The sequence below is a fragment of the Candoia aspera genome, chromosome 1 (assembly GCF_035149785.1).
Source record: "Candoia aspera isolate rCanAsp1 chromosome 1, rCanAsp1.hap2, whole genome shotgun sequence".
NCBI lineage: Eukaryota > Metazoa > Chordata > Lepidosauria > Squamata > Boidae > Candoia > Candoia aspera.
Window position 1 is genome coordinate 199,313,628 of NC_086153.1, and position 11,811 is coordinate 199,325,438.

Below are 11,811 nucleotides of genomic sequence, written 5' to 3' on the forward strand. Positions count from 1 at the left end.
CCCATGTATGGATATTTTCCTCTATGTGAAGAACTTCCAAATTAAAACATGGAGGAAAAAATTGTTTGCTCTGATACTCAATTTAATATTTAAAAAAATTAAAATGTGCATTCCATAGAATAAAGAATTAAAACAGTACAGAAAAAATTAAATACAAATAGCAGCCAAGAGATATCAAAATCCATGGGTGTCAGCACAACCAGGAAACAGGGCCCTTCACACACTTGGGACCCCAGGCCCAGGCACATAGCATAGAATGTCTTAGAATCATGCTGGCCTTTCTCTCATTGGCTAAGTTTGCATGACCTGCTTACTCACAGTTAACTGAATCATGATTTAGTGAACTGAATTTTCTAGGTTTACGCCACAGACTGAGCCATAAACTAACCACATGGGCTTGGTTATCACAAAACATGTACAATGTGGTTGGCTACTTTGTGGCTTGGTGTGTTTATTAACGCAATCATTTGCATGGTTCATACAAATCATGCATGCAAAACATCGTCATCAGGAAATGATGTTCTTTCCTGCAGCTCATAGTAAATGAGGAAGGCGATTATAGTTTCATCCGTAACCTTCCCTTCCTAGAGGATATTGACAACTTGCTTGCCAAGTTCAAATGATGCCTGCACCATTCTTCAGTCTTTATCAACTTAGTTTCCAGGCAGGGAATGATATGGAGTGTTATCACGGGTTTCGTAGTTTTGATTTATATCTTAACCTGGAAGTTTTCTTGAGGAAGTTATGATTCAGGTAAACTCTTCTTCAGCATGTTGTTTTTTACTCTAAAACATATTATATCGCTTTCTCATCAACAAAGGCAATCTCAGTATGGTGTACCTTAAATTATAATAATATTAAAATTAGCCAAAAAACAAAAACATGTAAAATCAATTGAGATGAAAATAATTAGAGAATAATGTAATATCACCACTATGAGGTTCAGTGAGCATCTGAATATTCTTTCATTTCAGCAGGTTCCAAGGTTGACAAGCTGTAATTACTCATCTTAGCAGAGACCAAGGGGCTCCATCTTAACTCCTGCTTGGTTATGACGACCATGAGGCCCTTAAAGAAGACATTATAGAAATGCGGAGATATTCTCTTCCCTTACTTCTTTTTCATATGTTTATGGCCTTCTTTTCCAAAGAAATATACTGTACTGCTATTTGTGAGCACTCAATCCTTACCATCAAAGTGCAGCAAATATACAATTGGTGAGTAAATCTCATGGCCTATAATCTAAATGGGGAAGGGTGCTGGAGCAAATCATTATATCTCAGTTCTTAAAAATTAGACATGCTAGCCAGCAGATCTGTTCCCAGAAAGATCCAGCTTCTATCATTGGACTAGAAAGTCTTCTCCAGTCTGGAACCCCAGATACATTGGAGCTGCAATTTCCAAAATTCCCAACCAGTATAACTGGCAATGGTCAAACTGGGGAGATGACAATTTTCCTGTGAAGGAACAAATGCTAGAAGAGAAGCCTTAATCAAATCAGATACCAATTCTCCCAGCAACTTGCAAAGCATTAGGCTGATGGTAATCCATCACTAGCACAGTAGCATAAATATCCACAGGAGGGTGTGTGTGTGTGTGTGATGAAACACAATGAAAACTCACCTTCTTATGTGCAATGATGCAACACAAGCATACAAGGCTGAACCTGAAGCATGATGTCACAATGCATGCTTTATCATTTTGGTATCATCATCCAAAATCTCAGAATTTCTCAAAATCTCACTAGGATCACTAATTTTTTGTGATATGTCATGTGGGAATGGGGAGAACTTGCAATATGGTTTCTATGTGTCTGTTTGTGGGTATGTTTGTGGGCACGAGAGTGTGCTTAGGACCCAAAAATCTTGTCAGATTCAACTGAGTGGATGCCCAATTTCTGCAGATTTGGTGCTAAATATATTCCACACTTATCTTCATTATCTATCTACTGACTACTGTGAACTGCTATTTCATTAAAGCTGAACGCAGGCAAAACTGAAGTATTAGTGGCTTGCAGGTTTTGTCATGTAGAAGTAATGCTGTTGATGGGAATGTATTCCCCAAACACAGAGATTTATTGTTAGGGGGAAAAAAATGACAAGTGTGGTGTCCTAATGCCAGTCTTGAGACACATGAATTAGACTGCACTTATTTATGTTTATCTGCAGCCAAGTTGCACTGAAACAGCATGCCTTACTTTCCGGAAAACAAGAATTACACTGCATCTGAAGTTCTCATCCCAATTAACTAGCTGTCCCTATTTTTGTAGTTGTCACTTTCAAGGGTTGACTCCTTCCAAGGGATTTCTAAAGGAGAACCCTCAGAGCTTAAGTGGTACCTTTGATGTCTAGTCCTAGCATCTAAATCTGCCTATCTGGTCCAGGCATCCACAGAGGGTCTGTTGAAAGCTTCCCTTTCTTGCAAAATACATGGGGTATAAACAAGATGTAGGCCTTCTCTGTACTAAGCCCCACTTTGGGGGATTCTCTCTCTCCAGAGGTACAGGAAGCCCCAACCCACCTTACATTTCAACAGCAGGTGAAAGGAGGTTTTATCCATCAAGCCTTTAGCCCAAGCAGATTGTGTGCATCAAGAGAAGAGAGTAGAACATTCTGTGAATTGGTTCTATTAGGATATTGTGTTCTGTCATTTTTCCCTTTCTTCCTCACTGCCCAGCATCCATCAGGATTAGAGTAGATTAGAAATGCTGTTAATAAATAATAAAAATGAATAAATGTGCATAGAGCCATATTGCATGTTACATTATTTATGTGTTGATTTTTAAAAGCATACTTAAACAAGCCACTCTTATTCTGAAGGAAAGGCAGGTACAAGGCTCAGATCCAAAGTCAGACAGAAGGTCTGCCCCAGTTTCCTGATGAAAATTCCCAGATGTGCATACTCTATATGACTGAAACTATGCTCTTCATTGCAAATAACACCTTTGGGGTCAACCAGCAACATGGAAGAGGATTTTCTAACAGGAAACTGATGAAGGTCCCCTGATTAATGTGGCTTTTAGTGTGCTTTCTCCCCCCCCCAAAAAACGTAAAATATGAATGTTGTAATAAGTTAGGTTAAGATATATTTGGTTGATTGTACTAATGAGCACAAACCTACCCATTTTACTGCATTCCTCATCATGTACTGCTTTAAATGGGCTTTGTGCTTTATCATGTCATCCAAGCCAAAACATGCAAAAACCAAACCAAAACCAATCCAGAACATTTGGGTTATGGAAATAGATCTTGGCTTCCAGAAACACAGATAATTTAATCCATGCAATCATTTCAAGTACTGAAATATAATAATGCAAGGAAGGGAAAGTGACAGACAAGCCACCTTGAGCTCCTTGAGAAAACTTTGGACTAGATCGAACAAATCAACCGATAATTGGTAGCCTGTTCATCAGCCCAGTGACCCATCTGCGTGTTGCCCAGACCTCAAGCAAATGCATCCAGGAAACTCTCAGGCATGGAGAAGAGGAAGATCATCCAACTCCACAGCTGTTCCTGAGCAACAGGTAGTTTTTACGAATGCTGCTTCTGATTCCAGCATTCCAGCATTGTAGGAGGACAGCCATGTTAGTCTATGATGGCCAAAAATCAGAAGGAATATGGTAGCACCTTTTCCAAGTCACTAAGTTTATCAAAAGGAGGAAGCTTTCGTGTGCTGCTGGCTGGGGAATTCTGAGAGTTGAAGTCCACACATCTTAAAGTTGCCAAGGTTGAGAAACAGTGGACTAGACTAATGCAGGATTTAAATTGGGGTGAGAGAGGACAGGAGAGGGAAGGGAGGGCACCTTCAGCTCATCCTCTACATAACTGAGGCTGGGACAGGAGCTCCTGGTTTGCCTTTCCTTGCCTTTCCTTTCCTAATCTTAACTAGTCAGTCTGGAACATTATACATTCAACCAGCAAGGGCAATTTAGAATGCAGGTCATACGCATCTAACTTCAAAACAACCTCTTGTAATCATTTATGCATAGTACAAGAACACTAAATATATACATACACATAATACTTTAGCTTTCTTGTTGTCCCCCCTCCCCCGCACCCAAGTTTGCTTGGATGATTAGCGGCTTGTATTTCTTTGGGGCAAGAATATAACATCACTTCCCTAAAAATGTCAACAAATGTAGTTACCCCTCCAGGCAACAGTGTAAGAAGCTATTTGAAAGATTTTATAAACCATAAATTTTGTTCCTCCATAGCCCAGTAAACTGTCTTTCTTTTACAAAGGGAGGGGGTTAAAACTTACCGTATTAAAACCTGGCATCTGGGCTAACCTTGCAGGAGCCTCTCTTGATTTAGAGAGCGAGTCTAAGGCTACATGCAAGAGCAGAGACTAATAGTTTTGGGACGCTGTATGTCTGACAGAAGGCAGGGAGAAAGAGTTCCTTATCTCTCTGCTGCCATTTACTGCCTGTCTGGAATTTTGCATCCCAGGCAGAGAAAAAGGATCTGGTTGCTTGCTATCCTGGAAACGTTCTTCATTTTTTATTCAAAGAGCCTGGAATACCCTATAAACAGCTGCTAGGGGCTGATCAGGATCACAGCATACCAGAAAGGGGAAATTCAATCCCTTTTAATCCCTTGCTGAGATCCTGATGAAAATCATTCCACTGTATTATTAAAGCTGTGGTTTGCATTGAGAGGAAATCTCACCAGAACTCAATATATCATCTAGCTTAGTCCTCACTTGTATGTCTTCCTGCACAGCAGTTTTAAATGCTGAGGCCACAGAGACAGAATGAACAACAGTGGCTGTTCTTCCATATTTTGAAAATAAAAAATCTATCAGTTACTCAGAGCCTATTTCTAAAGAAATTGTACTTTTCTAATCAATAGTCATAATTTTACTCCTTAAACTACTGGCTTTTATATTGTTTTATAGCCTACCCTTTATATACTGTTTATCATTCATCTTAGATGAATAGGGCTTTTCCCCATTATATACTCAGATTTTAAAAAATCTTTTGATAAACTAGATATAAATACATACATACATACAAGCATTTTTTCCATTTCTTGCAATAGATGCTTAACTATCACAGGTAAAACACTGTTTTTTATTCTGTAGAATTATAAGTGAAAAATGTTATAATTTAAAGTTAGAAAAACAGCGCTATTCTCTCCTTAGAATTAAACTGCATTAGGTGTAATGAGACTTCATTTTATCTATGTGTGAACAGTTAAGGAATTTTAAAATTTAAGTAACTAAGTCTCTAAGAAGCACTCTTTCTAGTCTTCCTTTTTCCTCAGTCTTTGCTGTCTTGCCAATTGCTTGTATTAGTTTATAGGCTTTATATTTTATTTATTTATTTATTTATTTATTTGTTTGTTTGTTTATTTATTTATTTATCAAATTTGTCACCGCCCATCTCCTCCGACCGGAGGGACTCTGGGCGGTTTACAACACAGAATAAATATACAATAAAAACTCAAATAAATACACGGTAAAATTCCAATAAAATCCCATTAAAACCAAAACAATTTCCTAACTACCCCAGCTCGTAAAATCCAGATGGCTATGATCTCTTCGACCATCATGTAGGAGGGGCACTTCAAGGCACCAGCCAATCCCAAGTATGTCGATTCTCCTCCCTGCCCCAAGCCCGGTGGCAGAGCCAGGTCTTCAACTTCCTCTGGAAGGCTAAAAGCGATGGGGCTAATCTTACCTCCGGGGGCAAGATGTTCCAAAGGGCGGGCGCTACTGCTGAGAAGCCCCGCCTCCTGGACCCCGCCAGATGAAATTCTTTTACAGACGGGGTCTGCAGCATGCCCTCTGTGCATGAGCGGGTGGGACGGGCTGATGATACGGGGAAGAGGCAGTCCCTCAGGTAACCCGGTCCCATGCCATGTAGGGCTTTAAATGTGATAACCAACACCTTGAATTGAACCCGGAAGCAAACTGGTATCCAATGCAGCTCACGTAGCAAAGGTGTTATGTGCGCCCTTCTAGGGGCGCCAAAAATAGCCCGCACGGCCGCATTCTGGACCAGCTGAAGCTTCCGGATACTTTTCAAGTGTAGCCCCATGTACAGCGCATTGCAGTAGTCTATATGGGAGATAACAAGGGCATGAGTGACCATCCGAAGGGCTTCCTGATCCAGGAAAGGGCGCAACTGGTGCACAACACGAAGCTGTGCAAAGGCCCTTCTGGCCATGGCTGCCACCTGCTCTTCCAGCAGGAGCTGTGAGTCGATGAGGACCCCCAGGTTACGCACCGGGTCTGTCTGGGGCAGTGCAACCCCATCCAGAAGTAAAGATGACAAAGTCCTAGATATGGAGGAACCCTTAACCCACAGCCACTCCTTCTTACCAGGGTTCAGCCGAAGCCTGTTGTTCCCCATCCAGACCCCTACAGCCTCCAGGCACCGAGAGAGGGCAGTCACAGTATCACTTACCTCACCCGGGATGGAGATATACAATTGAGTATCATCGACATACTGATGATACCTCATCCCACGGTGACGGATGATCTTGCCCAGCGGTTTCATGTAGATGTTAAATAGGAGAGGAGAGAGGACCGAGCCCTGCGGCACCCCACAAAGGAGAGGTCGAGGGTCGGATCTCTCCTCACCTATCACCACCAACTGGGACCGGCCCTGGAGGAAGGAGGTGAACTGTCCTAACAGTCAGGAACCACGCTGAGACAAGGAATAGGTCTCTAGTGTTTTGTTACTGCTACATTAGACAGAAAATCCTAACAAACTGAAGAAGCGTGGGAAAAACCCAGACAGATAAACCCCAAAGGTCAAGGCGGGTCTGATCTGTGTCTCTTTGAATGGCTGCTTAACTCCTCAGTACTACACATGCGTTTTCCCCCCTGGATAGGGGCCCCCTCCTCCTCGCCATCAGTACTCATGACATGAACCAGCGCAAAACTACACCGCCCACCCCCAACTCCCTGAGCCGACCCAAAAGGATACCATGGTCGATGGTATCGAAAGCCGCTGAGAGGTCAAGGAGCAAGGATGGATGCACTACCCCCACCCCGCTCCCACCAGAGATCATCCATAATTTTATCCTGTAAAGTACTACATATACTACAACAACTGTTTCCAAGATTACTAATAAAGAGCTATTTTACCTACATTACAATGAATCAACCAAAGCACACTTTTTTTGACAGAAGAAAATTGAGCACCTGGTCAATTTTTCTCACATTGGAATTAGTATCGGAACAAATAAACATTCTTTTTTAGGACTTTAATGCATGCAACATTCTGCTGCTTCAGATGGTGTTGAATCAATGAATAAAACAAGATCCTGCTTGTTAGGAAAGGTACAGGTAGCTCTGGAGATCAAATACTTTAAAAAGACATGCCTTGAGGATATATTTTTGCCTGGTTTCATCTCACACCTGATGTCTGCCTTTGTGGATTCTGATATTTTTTGTGAGTTCATTTGTAATAGGCAGAGTGGCTATGAGCAATATGTTGTCTTTTTGCTGTTGTGCTGTTTTTAGTAATTATAAATATCACTTGGGGGTACTGAAAATGTGTGGCATAGGCATACTGTTAGCAAAGTAGATTCAATCAAGCTTGTAATTCGACCCACAGACAGGAGTAGAAGTCCCTATCGAAGGAATATCTTATTGTTTCTGATTTTTCAAACTTAAAAAAAGCCTTCTCTCCCTTTTAGCTTGTAATCTTTTGTTCAATCTCTCTTTTAAACTCAGCATAGTGTCTGATTTTTTTTTTAACTGAGCCTGTAACTTTAGGAGCAGCATAATCTATAGGCAATAATGCTTCTTTCCCGATTATATTCAGCTGGACCTCCTGTTATCTCTCATCAATGGTCATGTTGACAATGATGATGAGAACTGAAGTTTAACAGTGTCTGGAGGAGCCCCTATCACCATCCCTGAACTAGCAGACTGCTCTCTCAAATTTGACATTTTCCACAGGTTATAAGAAAATAGATATGTGTTTGAAGAAGCTATTAGTGATTCTTTTGTTGTGGCACACCAGACCTTGTGAGGAGTATAGTAATGGAAAATCTAATATGACAATCCATTATTGGGAGCAATTGGAATGTTAAGTTTACTAGCCCATCCTTGGCTACCCTTCCATAGATGGAGAATTAACCTGAACTGTAGATGTAATTGGTCTCTCTCTCTCACTGACTAGAGAATCCTATTCCTTGGGGTCGGGGGGAGCTCTTGGTTTTCTGATATGCTGGTGAAAATGAAGTTTGCTTGCTCATGTTATAATTTGCCCAGAATTTTCATTTTATTATGAATTGCCTGGGAACCATTATGCCCTGGGATATATGATGGAGTGCAAATATAATCAGTGATGAAGAAATGAATGATCAAATACTAGACAAGACTGATGGATGATGCTTTGAAGGGACTTTCACTATAAGCTATGAGTCTTATTATGACACTTATCCCTGACTCATTCCTACTCACTCTATAAATGCAGATACCTCCAGCCTGTTAAAGCATGAAGAGCTATGTCATCCAATGGGCCCCAGTCTATGATTATTCAGCCTCAATGGGTGAGTCAAGAGCAATATTCTGGGAGAACAAATATAATAGGATATGGATAATTTAAAAAAATAATTGTGATTGAAGAATTGGTTCAAGGTTGATATAATACATGAAGTAGGAGTTGAAATAGCAGGATGTTATTTCAGATGTCTTTTGGAAGGGAGATGAAGATTGAGAAGTTTTCAGAATAGTGTGATTCTTCAGCTGTTAAGACCAATTATTGGATTCACTTCTGGATAAGTTTAAAAGTATGTAGTGTTTGCTCATGGATCAGCCATGAGATCTATGAGGGGCTATAACTCAAAAGTTGAGTAGATTATTTAGAAGTTGAAAATCAAGTTCAATCCTTGGCCTCTACAGGCAAAGACAGAACAGATTTTGCTGAGACTCTGGAGACCTGCCAATCAGTAATACTAATTGGATAAGTTGGACTAATTGTATGACTCATTAATGCTTCTGTATTGAAAGGATTTGTGTGTGTCATCACCGTTGCCCGGGGGACGCCCAAGGGGGCTCCTTTCATGTTCCTGTTATTTTCCCACCAAAGTGGTACCTATTTATTTACTTGCATTTGCATGCTTTAGAACTGTTAGGTTAGTAGGAGCTGGGACAAGTTGACAGGAGCTCACTCCGTCATGCGGCTCATGCCCTTGGGTTTCGAACTGCTGAGCTGCCGACCTTAATGGTCCTCTGACTCAGCGTCTTAACCACTGAGCCAACACGGCCCCTGTTCATTAATGCTGATCAGCATAGATATTTATTTGGAAGCAAAGGATACTTGTTTTTAACATGCTTTCACAGACTTAGGGCAGATCCACACTTTCTGCTTGATCCATCACCAGTATGGGCCACTCTTGACATCCTCTGATTCCCCCTCTCAGCCCCTTGCAAATCCATACTTCCTTTATGGTTTCCAGCTCCATTCAAAACTGGTTCCCTTGCTCTCCCACTCCCTGCTCACTCACTGTTCTTCCAAGATTTCTTTCTCTTTCCTATCTTTAAAAAAGATATTTCAACTGTCACTTAGGAACACTGCTACCATGTTTCTATGAAGCTGAAGTACCAGTCTGTCCTTGCTACAAAGCTCCCATGGACTTAGAGAGGAATGTACTGTAGGTATGAAAGAACAACCTGCTTCCTGTTGCCTTGACTACTGTAGCACAGGAGCTACATGATGCTGGGGGGGGGGGGGGGAACTAGAAAGGGTCTGCATTAGTGGGTGTCATAGGGGATTGATAAGACATTCCTGTGGGCAAAATCCTGGGAAAACAAAGGAAAGGCACAGGGACTAGTGAAAGTCCTTAAAAGAAGAAGGCAGGTACTGGTATACAAAGCTGCACAGGAACCAGCCAACAAGGTTTGGCTTCCCTGCATGGATAGGAAGGCAAGAAGCAGGGGAACAACACACCCCATCCTTGGTGGCCATAGTCCATGCTGAACGCCAGCCCAGTCCCACTGCCATCCCACTGGAATCTGGGCTGGAATTTCTGAACTTGGCTTAATAAACAGACGGGAGCAGCACAGAAGACCAGGTGCTTAGGCTGCAGTGCAGAATTGCACTGACACAGGACAATAATTCCCAAATAATCATGAGGGGTCTGCTAGATTTTCACCGTGACCTCACAAAAAGCAGGCAAACAAACATGGAAGGGTTCTGTGTCCCAGAAAGACCCCTCCAACAATGGATACTCTCTGAGTGTGTGCATGTCAAACCACGTCTTTTTACAATTCCCATTTTATTGGTTGTAAGTGAGTAACTCTACCTTCACTGCAGCTTGGACTGAAATGAACCAAACTTCAATTTTATGTTGTTGTTTATTCGTTCAGTCGCTTCCGACTCTTCGTGACTTCATGGACCAGCCCACGCCAGAGCTTCCTGTCGGTCGTCAACACCCCCAGCTCCCCCAGGGATGAGTCCGTCACCTGATTTTATAGCAGTACTTATATGCCAATCCAGAGGAACAATCACGTTGCACTAAACCATTTGCTGCTTCATACAATGTATAAAACTAGCCCTTGTGTGTGAACAAGCCATTATGGCTTAGTCAGCAAACTGTGGCTGAAAAAAAATTGTTAACAGCATCAGGTGTGAACCAGTCACTGCTTCATGGAGGAGCAACAGGAGTAGGGCTTTCTGGCAAGCAATTCAAGTTCATGTGGCTTGTTTTCCCCAGTAAAGCATGAAATGCCCCTCTCCCCCATGTTCAGTTTCTCTTTTCTGTGTCAGACTGTGGCATCAATCAGCTATCAAACTCAAAAGCATGAAAAATGTTTTCAGAGCCCCAAGGAATCCTGTCTTTGTGTAAAAACATGAGCTGGTGACTCAACAAGGTCCTCCTCAAGGACAAAACATGTAGATTGCACTTGCTGCTCCCTTGTAAAAGGTTTAAAGATACCAGATAGGTAATATAGTAATGGCAGTAAAGGCATGGCTGATAACTTGCAGCCTTCTGAAGGAGGTATGGCAAAGAGGGGTACAGAGGTCAAGTTAAGTCTGGTTAGGAAAAAAGATAGACTGCTCCAAATATGCTTTCCTGCAGGAAAGAGTGCATTCAACCTAACAAAAACAGAAAGTCAGAAAAGGAAAGCTTTCAGGAAGCTCTTAAAGTGGCCATTCATGCCCTTGTCACCTTTTTTTTAATCCATTCTTATAGGTGGACTATTGCAATGCGCTCTACATGGGACTGCCTCTGAGACCACCTAAAAGCTATAGTCCAGAATGCAGTAGCCCAGGCAGGCAAGAGCATGGCTCAGTATGCCCATGTGCTACTGCTGCTCCACAAGCTGCATGGGTTGCCAGTTGGCTTCCAGGTGCAGTTCAAGGTGCTGCTTACAGCCATGGCATAGAAACTGGTTATCTGCAGGACTGCCTGTCTCTAACTGCCCATCCTGTATAACCAGGCAAAGAGGGAATGCTCTAGGAGCATTTGATTAAATAATGTTATCTATTGGGACCCTCAAAACCTGCTCTCCCTGCTGAGGTGCCTGCCCTCTGGATCAGGATCCCCCCAGACATTCATATGGCTCCCACCCTGATGATGTTCAAGAAGCCTCTAGAAACCTGGCTGCTCCCCCAGGCCTTGGTCATGGTGGGTGCCAAGCCCCTGTTCAGTTCCACTTGATTAAAGATTTGGTTTTTTTCAGATGTGCTTTGTGTTTTTACTACTCCATAGTTTTTGTTTTAAGAGTGTTTGGTCCTAGGTTTAGTATTTTTCCACATTTTTGTTAATGACTTCGACAATGAGATGGAAAAGAGGGCTATCAAATGGATTCTATAACTTAAATTTTAAAATAACCGTATTGCAGATT